A 10,680-nucleotide genomic window follows, 5' to 3' on the forward strand; every position below is an offset into this window, starting at 1 on the left:
CAATTGGGTGTATAGCTACTGCCTCCGGAGGCCACACAAAGCATTACACTTAAAAGTGTAAGGCCCCTCCCCTTCTGCCTATACACCCCCCGTGGGATCACGGGTTCCTCAGTTTTCAAGCTTTGTGCGAAGGAGGTCAGACATCCACGCATAGCTCCACTGTTTTAGTCAGCAGCAGCTGCTGACTATGTCGGATGGAAGAAAAGAGGACCCATACTAGGGTCCCCAGCATGCTCCCTTCTCACCCCACTTTGTGTCGGCGGTGTTTGTTAAGGTTGAGGTACCCATTGCGGGTACAGAGGCTGGAGCCCACATGCTGCATCCTTCCCCATCCCCCTTAGGGCTCTGGGTGAAGTGGGATTTACCGGTCTCCAGGCACAGAGACCGTGCTCCGTCCACAGCCCCTGGGGAATCTGCTGGATATGGAGCGGAGTTTCGTCAGGGACAGGGCCCTGCTACGCCAAGGTACTCTGTGTCCCCGTACAGACCGCGCACACACTGCAGCATTGCTGGGTGTGTTAGTGCGCCGGGGACAATAGCGCTGCTGCGCTTGTGCCACACTTCCACAGCTTGCTAAGGGAGTTAGTGTGTGGGGAACTGCCGCGCCGGCCCCTGCTGACAGTTTTTACTGTGACGCGGCTGGGACTTGTGGTGCGCCGGGGACTTCCGCGCTGGCCGTGCAGATTTGTCGGCCGCGCTTTTTACTAGAGTCCCCGGCTTTTGCGGCCTAGTTCCGTTTCGTTCCCGCCCCCAGGCCTGCCAGTCATGGGAAGGGCGGGACGCTATACAGAAAGTCAGCGCCGAGGGCTGGAATCTGCTTTACATACTCCAGCCCTCACATTGAGCACAGTGGGAAGCCAGTTTCCCGCACTTTGTCTGAGGCACGCCCACGGTCCGCCCCTCTTCACAGAACGCCGGCAGCCATTCCTGATGTGCAGGCTGAGCTGGAAAGGGGAGACAAGTTCTGGGACACCCAGGCACGGGATTCTGGCGACTACACACCCGCTCTTAGCGGGCGGTAAGCGGCACCCTCCGGTGCTGACCCCACTAGTGAAAGTGTTCATTTGTATTTTTATGCATGCATGCTATACATTGCACTAAGTCGCTGGTGATTCTTGGCTATATACCCTCCTGGAGGAGAATATAGCATGTCGTCCGCAAAAAACAGGGGTGCCAAGGCACAGGCTTTCTATGCTGCTTGCACCGCTTGTGCGGCTGTTCTACAGCAGGGTCCACTGACCCCCATTGTGTGCAGTGTTCGGACCCTGTGCTCCCTGCTCGGCCAGGGCCTCTGCTGGAGGTGTCCAGAGAGATCCACCTGTGAATACTGTCCAGGTGACGGGGACAGAGTTTGCAATTTTTGCGGATAGATTATCTGTGACTATGCCTCAGATTCTAGAAACTTTGCAGTCTAGACCAGTAACTCAGACATGAGCACTGTTGATTCATTGCTCCCTGGCCCCCCTCAGTTGGAACAGCTCCGGGGGTGTCCCACGCATCCCAGGGTGATGGCTCTGACACGGACGACAGTCCCAGACAGCCTAAGAGGGCTCGCTATGAGCGGCCCTCTACATCATCTCACTGGTCAGGCTCTCAGCAGGAGGATTCTCTGTGTGATGAGACGGAAATAGCTGATCAGGATTCTGACCCTGAGACCGCTCTCAATCTAGATACTCCTGATGGTGACGCCATAGTGAACAATCTATCGCGTCCATCAATAAAGTGTTGGATATTTCTCCCCCAGCTCCTCCAGTGGAGGAGTCAGCTTCACAGCAGGAGAAATTCCTTTTCAGATTTCCCAAGCGGAGATTAAGTACTTTTCTGGACCATTCTGACTTTAGAGAGTCACTCCAGAAACACCACGCTTATCCAGATAAGTGTTTCTCCAATCGGCTTAAGGATACACGTTATCCCTTTCCTCCTGACGTGGTCAAGAGCTGGACCCAGTGTCCCAAGGTGGATCCCCCTATCTCCAGCCTTGCGGCTAGATCCATAGTTGCAATGGAGGATGGGGCTGCACTAAAAGATGCCACTGACAGACAGATGGAGCTCTGGTTGAAATCCATCTATGAGGCTATCGGCGCGTCGTTTGCTCCTGCATTCGCAGCCGTATGGGCACTCCAAGCTATTTCAGCTGGTCTTGCACAGATTGACACGGTCACACGTACATCTGTTCCGCAGGTGGCACACCTTAACCTCTCAAATGTCTGCATTTGCGTCTTACGCGATTAATGCTGTCCTGGACTCTACGAGCCGTACGGCAAGTGGCATCTGCCTACTCCGTGGTTTTACGCAGAGCCTTGTGGTTAAGGGAATGAAAGCAGATTCTGTTTTCCTAAAAATGTTTAACCAGTTGCCATTTTCGGGTGACCGGCTGTTTGGCGACGCTTGATGAAATCATTAAACAGTCCAAGGGTCAGGATTCATCCTTACCTCAGCCCAGACAAAACAAACCCCAACAGAGGAGGGGACAGTCGGGGTTTCGGTCCTTTCGAGGTTCGGGCAGGTCCAATTCTCCTCGTCCAAAAGGACTCAAAGGGATCAGAGGAGTTCAGATTCTTGGCGGACTCAATCACGCCCAAAAGAGACAGCCGGAAGACCCGCTACCAAGGCGGCTTCCTCATGACTTCCGGCCTCCTCCCTCCGCATCCTCGGTCGGTGGCAGGCTCTCCCGCTTTGGCGACATTTGGCTGCCACAGGTCTGAGACCGTTGGGTGCGAGACATTCTGTCTCACGGGGTACAGGATAGAGTTCAGTTCTCGTCCTCCAACTCGATTCTTCAGAACGTCTCCGCCTCCCGACCGAGCCGATGCGCTCCTACAGGCGGTATGCACTCTAAAGGCGGAAGGAGTGGTGATCCCTGTTCCCCTTCAAGAGCAAGGTCTACGGTTTTTACTCCAATTTGTTTGTGGTACCAAAAAAGGACGGGTCTTTCCGTCCCGTTCTGGACCTAAAACTTCTCAACATCCACGTGAGAACCAGACGGTTCCGGATGGAATCCCTCCGATCCGTCATCGCCGCAATGTCTCAAGGACATTTCCTAGCATCGATAGACATCAAGGATGCTTATCTCCACGTACCGATTGCTCCAGAGCATCAGCGTTTTCTACGCTTCATTATAGGAGACGAACACCTTCAGTTCGTAGCCCTGCCTTTTCGTCTGGCGACAGCCCCACGGGTCTTCACCAAAGTCATGGCAGCTGTAGTTGCAGTCCTACACTCTCAGGGACACTCCGTGATCCCTTACTTAGACGATCTGCTGGTCAAGGCGCCTTCTCAAGAGGCATGCCAACACAGCCTGAACGTGGCGCTGGAGACCCTCCAGGGTTTCGGGTGGATCATCAACTTTCCAAGTCGAATCTAACCCCGACCCAGTCGATAACATATCTTGGCATGGAGTTTCATACTCTCTCAGCGGTAGTGAAGCTTCCGCTTGTCAAATAGCGTCCATTGCACAGGGGTGCAATCTCTCCTTCAAGGTCAGTCACACCCCTTGAGACGCCTCATGCACTTCATAGGGAAGGTGTGGCAGCAATAGAGGCAGTCCCTTTCGCGCAGTTTCATCTGCGTCCACTACAATGGACATTCTCCGCCAATGGGACGGAGGTCGACGTCCCTCGACAGCAACGTCTCTCTCTCTCAGGCGGCCAAGGATTCTCTTCGATGGTGGCTGCTTCCCACCTCATTGTCGAAAGGGAAATCCTTCCTACCTCCATCCTGAGCGGTAGTGACGACAGATGCGAGTCTGTCAGGGTGGGGAGCAGTCTTTCTCCACACAGGGCTCAAGGTACGTGGACTCAGCAAGAGTCCACCCTTCAGATCAATGTTCTGGAGATCAGAGCAGTGTATCTTGCCCTACCAGCCTTCCAGCAGTGGCTGGAAGGCAAGCAGATCCGTATTCAGTCGGACAACTCCACAGCGGTGGCATACATCAACCACCAAGGAGGAACTCGCAGTCGGCAAGCCTTCCAGGAAGTCAGGCGGATTCTGACGTGGGTGGAAGCCACGGCCTCCACCATATCCGCAGTTCACATCCCAGGCATGGACAACTGGGAAGCAGACTTCCTCAGTCGCCAGGGTATGGACGCAGGGGAATGGTCTCTTCACACGGACGTGTTTTAAGAGATCTGTCGCCGCTGGGAGATGCCGGACGTCGACCTAATGGCGTCCCGGCACAACAACAAGGTCCCAGTTTTCATGGCACGGTCTCACGATCACCGAGCTCTGGCGGCAGATGCCTTAGTTCAAGATTGGTCGCAGTTCCGGCTTCCTTATGTGTTTCCACCTCTGGCCCTGTTGCCCAGAGTGCTGCGCAAGATCAGGTCCGACTGCCGCCGCACCATCCTCGTCGCTCCAGACTGGCCAAGGAGGTCGTGGTACCCGGATCTGTGGCACCTCGCGGTAGGCCAACCGTGGGCACTACCAGACCGACCAGACTTGCTGTCTCAAGGGACGTTTTTTCCATCAGAATTCTGCGGCCCTGAACCTGACTGTATGGCCATTGAGTCCTGGATCCTAGCGGGTTCAGGATTGTCTCAAGAGGTCATGGCCACCATGAGACAGGCCTGAGAACCTACCTGCGCCAAGATATACCACAGGACGTGGAAAATATTCTTGTCTTGGTGCTCTGCTCAGAGAGTCTCTCCCTGGCTATTTAGTTTGCCTACTTTCCTTTCCTTCCTGCAATCCGGGTTGGAAAAAGGTTTGGCGCTCAGCTCCCTCAAGGGGCAAGTCTCAGCGCTATCTGTATTTTTTCAGAAGCGCCCAGCACGACTTCCTCAGGTACGCACGTTCCTGCAAGGGGTCTGTCATATCGTCCCTCCTTACAAGCGGCCGTTAGAGCCCTGGGATCGGAACAGGGTTCTAATTGTTCTTCAGAAGCCGCCTTTCGAGCCTATGAGGGATGTTTCCCTTTCTCGCCTTTCACAGAAAGTGGCCTTTCTAGTTGCGGTCACGTCTCTCCGGAGAGTGTCCGAGCTAGCAGCGCTGTCATGCAAATCTCCCTTCCTGGTGATTCACCAGGACAAGGTGGTTTTGCGCCCTATTCCGGAGTTTCTCCCTAAGGGTGGTATCCCCGTTTCATCTTAAATCAGGATATCTCCTTGCCTTCCTTGTGCCCTCATCCAGTTCATCAATTGAAAAGGATTTGCATTTGTTGGATCTCGTGAGAGCACTCAGGATCTACATTTCCCGCACGGCGCCCCTGCGCCGCTCGGATGCACTCTTTGTCCTTGTCGCTGGTCAGCGCAAAGGGTCGCAAGCTTCCAAATCCACCCTAGCTCGGTGGATCAAGGAACCAATTCTTGAAGCCTACCGTTCTGCTGGGCTTCCGGTTCCCGTCAGGGCTGAAGGCCCATTCTACCAGAGCCGTGGGTGCGTCCTGGGCATTACGACACCAGGCCACGGCTCAGCAGGTGTGCCAGGCGGCTACCTGGTCGAGTCTGCACACTTTTACCAACACTATCAAGTGCATACCTACGTTTCGGCGGACGCCAGCCTAGGTAGACAAGTCCTTCAGGCGGCGACGGCCCACCTGTAGGGTTGGGCTGTTTTACGGTCCTATCACTAGGGGTTATTATACCCACCCAGGGACTGCTTTTGGACGTCCCAATTGTCTGGGTCTCCCAATTAGGAGCGACAAAGAAGAAGGGAATTTTGTTTGACTTACCGTAAATTCCTTTTCTTCTAGCTCCAATTGGGAGACCCAGCACCGCCCTGTTTGCTTAGGGATTTTTGTTTGTTCGGGTACACATGTTGTTCATGTTGAATGGTTTCGGTTCTCCGATGTTCCTTCGGATTGAATTTGTTCTTAAACAGTTATTGGCTTTCCTCCTTGCTTTGGCACTAAAACTGAGGAACCCGTGATCCCACGGGGGGTGTATAGGCAGGAAGGGGAGGGGCCTTACACTTTTAGTGTAATGCTTTGTGTGGCCTCCGGAGGCAGGTAGCTATACACCCAATTGAAAACTAATTGGCTGGGTCTCCCAATTGGAGCTAGAAGAAAAGGAATTTACGGTAAGTAAACAAAATTCCCTTCTTCAACTATGGAGATACAGGGCGAGAATTCTGCAAAAAATCTGCACGTTTACCGCAACTCTTCCGCAGAAATACCGCATCAATGGATAGCTGCAGATTCCAGGGAGCTGCTGCGTGAACCTGCGGATATACCTGCCAAAAAGTCTGTGGGTATTTTCTCTCTTGGGCACATGGCCTAAGGGCGTTTTCTTATCCAGATGAATGGAAGTTTGTTGCAGATTTGAGGCTCTTTATCTGTGCGTGAATTTTGGTGCAGAATTTAAGCCAAAAAACAAAACTGTATGACCCCTCCCCCCCCCGAGTGATACGCTACTTTCTACGTCTTTTGCATTACAAGGAGGGGAAATCCACAGTACAGTACACAGGGTCAGTTTCTGCTGCAGACCCGAGGTGACTTTACTCTACGGATTGTGACATCTCATTGATCCCGCTGCTGTTCAAAGGCGCCAGATTTGCCACATCCCCCGTCTTGGGCGCTGCCGGAAAACAAACGCCATCTCCGGGAATCCTGAATTTGGGAAGGATTCTTGTTCCCTGGCGGATAAAGCTGTGTGCACATGGTTCAGTTTTGCTTGCAGATTTTCACAAATCTGCAAGGAAATCCTCATAAGGCTAGTTTCACACTTGCGTTGGACGGCTTCTGTAGCATTGCGTTGGGTGATGGATGCAACGGATGCTACGGATCGTACAAAATAACACAATCCGTTGTAGGTTTTTTTCCTTGACTTTACACATCTGAGCATGCGCAGTTGTGTAAAGACGGATGCGTTAACGGAATCCGTCAAATGACGGATTCTAACTGAATCCGCCACCATAGGCGTCCATTATAAAAACAACGGACGCCGACGGAATCCTGCAGGTTGCGTTTTTTTGACACTCCGCCAAGTGCAGAAAACACTACATGCAGCGGTCCATCCGCCCGACGCTCACTCGCGGACAGCGTCAAAACTGATGCGCCGCGGGGCGGATGCAATGCAAGACTATCCGTAGCTAATAGAAGTCTGAGGAATATAACGGTTCCTGCAACGGTTAGGCTATGTGCGCACTTTGCTTTTTACCTGCTTTTTTGCTGCTTTTTCAACTGCAGCGTTTAATGCCAAAATAGTTGTGTTCTGCTTTTCAAGCAAAGTCTATGGGAATTTGGGTTTCTTGTCCGCACTATGCAGTTCAAACTGCAGCCTTTTTGTTGCAGAACTTTGGTCAAAAACTCAGCTTTGCAGTGCAAAACCCAAATGGCAGAAACAATTCACATGTCAGAGTCCTGAAGGTTTGCGCACATATCCAGAATTTTTTTTGGGGGGATTTTAGCTGCGTTTTACCAAAAGGAATGAAAAAAAACGCATCAAAGCTCACAAATCGCGGCAAAAAACGCACGTTTTTCCTACCAGATGCAGATATTTCAATGCAATGCAATGTGTCCAAATAGCCTAACCCTGAGTATTAATAGTCCTATAATTAGCACCTCCCCACTATATAAAATACCTTGCACTAATGCTATGAGGAAGAGACTATGAATGTGAAGCGCTCCATACACTATGAGCAGACACTGCACCCTGGAATGTGTCCTCCTCACACCTCCGGCTCTGCTGCATTCTCCCGCCTGTTCTCACAGACTCTGACGTGATACGCAGACGGGAAGTCACGTGCTTCTCCAACTACCAGGTCACATGACTACGACGTCACCAACATCCCCTCCTCTGATAGGCCCGTTCCGACGCCTTTTGTCTACCCACGGACGAATAGAAAGTGACGATGCTTATTGGCTCCCGGGGCAAACCTTTCACGATAGCGCCGCCCTGTACGAGTGTCCGCCTCGTTTCCGTGGTTACCCGGATATAGGCGGGGTAAGAAAAACGTCATTGTGCGGACACTTCCCCCGGCAGATACAGGCGGCTATGGAGGAGGCCGGGGCCGCGCGGCGGGAGTAGGGACGGTTACTGCAATCTCAGGTAGCGGGGGTGCGGTGTGAGGGGGCGGGGAGCTGGCGCGTACGTCAGAGCGGTGCCGGAGCGCGGCAATGCCGGTCTCCATGGTGAGGCCTGTGCTGGCTGTGTAGGCCGCCGGCTGCTCTGCCCATTGTGCTGGCTCTTCGCTGCTACTGTGCGGCAGACCTGTCAGCGGCCGCAGTGTGTGACCGAGACACATGGGGGAAAGGAGGTGGAAGCGGAGGTTTCCTCACAGTGCGGCTCCAAGCGGGGATGGAGGCGTGTGTGCGGCACTGACACTGGGAGAGGAGGAGGGAGGGCCGGCACTGACACTGGGGGAGGAGAGGGAGGGCCGGCACTGACACTGGGGGAGGAGGAGGGAGGGCCGGCACTGACACTGGGGGAGGAGGAGGGAGGGCCGGCACTGACACTGGGGAGGAGGATGGAGGGCCGGCACTGACACTGGGGGAGAGGAGGGCGGACTGGCACTGACACTGGGGGAGGAGGAGGGAGGGCGGCACTGACACTGGGGGAGGAGGAGGGAGGGCCGGCACTGACACTGGGGGAGGAGGAGGGAGGGCCGGCACTGACACTGGGGGAGGAGGAGGGAGGCCGGCACTGACACTGGGGGAGGAGGAGGGAGGGCCGGCACTGACACTGGGGAGGAGGAGGGAGGGCCGGCACTGACACTGGGGGAGGAGGAGGGAGGGGCCGGCACTGACACTGGGGGGAGGAGGAGGGAGGGCCGGCAACTGACATGGGGAGGAGGAGGGAGGGCCGGCACTGACACTGGGGGGAGGAGGGACTGGGGAGAGGGGGCCGGCACTGACACTGGGGGAGGAGGAGGGAGGGCGCATACACTGGGGGAGGAGGATGGGAGGGCCGGCACTGACACTGGGGAGGAGGAGGGAGGGCCGGCACTGACAGGGGGAGGAGGAGGGAGGGCCGGGCACTGACACTGGGGGAGGAGGAGGGAGGGCCGGCACTGACACTGGGGAGGAGGAGGGGAGGGCCGGCACTGACACTGGGGGAGGAGGAGGGAGGCCGGCACTGACACTGGGGAGGAGGAGGGAGGGCCGGCACTGACACTGGGGGAGGAGGAGGGAGGGCCGGCACTGACACTGGGGGGGAGGGAGGGGACTGACTGGGGAGGAGGAGGGAGGGCCGGCACTGACACTGGGGAGGAGGAGGGAGGGCCGGCACTGACACTGGGGGAGGAGGAGGGAGGGCCGGCACTGACACTGGGGTGGAGGAGGGAGGGCCGGCACTGACACTGGGGGAGGAGGAGGGAGGGCGGCGGCACTGGACACTGGGGAGGAGGAGGGAGGGCCGGGCACTGACACTGGGGGAGGAGGAGGGAGGGCCGGCCTGACTGACCATGGGGGAGGAGGAGGGGCCGGCACTGACACTGGGGAGGAGGAGGGAGGGCCGGCACTGACACTGGGGGAGGAGGAGGGAGGGCCGGCACTGACACTGGGGGAGGAGGAGGGAGGGCCGGCACTGACACTGGGGGAGGAGGAGGGAGGGCCGGCACTGACACTGGGGGAGGAGGAGGGAGGGCCGGCACTGACACTGGGGGAGGAGGAGGGAGGGCCGGCACTGACACTGGGGGAGGAGGAGGGAGGGCCGGCACTGACACTGGGGAGGAGGAGGGAGGGCCGGCACTGACACTGGGGGAGGAGGAGGGAGGGCCGGCACTGACACTGGGGGAGGAGGAGGGAGGGCCGGCACTGACACTGGGGGAGGAGGAGGGAGGGCCGGCACTGACACTGGGGAGGAGGAGGGAGGGCCGGCACTGACACTGGGGGAGGAGGAGGGAGGGCCGGCACTGACACTGGGGGAGGAGGAGGGAGGGCCGGCACTGACACTGGGGGAGGAGGAGGGAGGGCCGGCACTGACACTGGGGGAGGAGGAGGGAGGGCCGGCACTGACACTGGGGGAGGAGGAGGGAGGGCCGGCACTGACACTGGGGGAGGAGGGAGGGAGGGCCGGCACTGACACTGGGGGAGGAGAGGGAGGGCCGGCACTGACACTGGGGAGGAGGAGGGAGGGCCGGCACTGACACTGGGGGAGGAGGAGGGAGGGCCGGCACTGACACTGGGGGAGGAGGAGGGAGGGCCGGCACTGACACTGGGGGAGGAGGAGGGAGGGGCCGGCACTGACACTGGGGAGGAGGAGGGAGGGCCGCACTGACACTGGGGGAGGAGGAGGGAGGGCCGGCACTGACACTGGGGAGGAGGAGGGAGGCCGGCACTGACACTGGGGGAGGAGGAGGGAGGGGCCGGCACTGACACTGGGGGAGGAGGAGGGAGGGCCGGCACTGACACTGGGGGAGGAGGAGGGAGGGCCGGCACTCTGGGGAGGAGGAGGGAGGGCCGGCACTGACACTGGGGGAGGAGAGGGAGGGCCGGCACTGACACTGGGGGAGGAGGAGGGAGGGCCGGCACTGACACTGGGGGAGGGAGGGAGGGAGGGCCGCACTGACACTGGGGAGGAGGAGGGAGGGCCGGCACTGACACTGGGGGAGGAGGAGGGAGGGCCGGCACTGACACTGGGGGAGGAGGAGGGAGGGCCTGGCACTGACACTGGGGGAGGAGGAGGGAGGGCCGGCACTGACACTGGGGGAGGAGGGAGGGGAGGGCCGGCACTGACACTGGGGGAGGAGGAGGGAGGGGCCGGCACTGACACTGGGGGGAGGAGGAGGAGGGCCGGCACTGAC

General features: G+C 57.5%; 1 protein-coding gene across 1 annotated transcript in view; it reads left to right on the forward strand.

Annotated features, from left to right (window-relative positions):
- The first annotated feature begins 7,889 nt into the window (after positions 1 to 7,889).
- The window catches only part of USP42 (ubiquitin specific peptidase 42), a 224,336-nt gene continuing 221,545 nt past the window's right edge, over positions 7,890 to 10,680 (forward strand). Inside the window, exon 1 of the mRNA XM_075318050.1 lies at positions 7,890 to 7,985. The gene's annotated coding sequence lies outside the window, so the exon portion shown is untranslated. The remainder of the gene's footprint in view (positions 7,986 to 10,680) is intronic.

Source organism: Anomaloglossus baeobatrachus, chromosome 7, assembly GCF_048569485.1.
Source record: "Anomaloglossus baeobatrachus isolate aAnoBae1 chromosome 7, aAnoBae1.hap1, whole genome shotgun sequence".
NCBI classification, from domain to species: Eukaryota; Metazoa; Chordata; class Amphibia; order Anura; family Aromobatidae; genus Anomaloglossus; species Anomaloglossus baeobatrachus.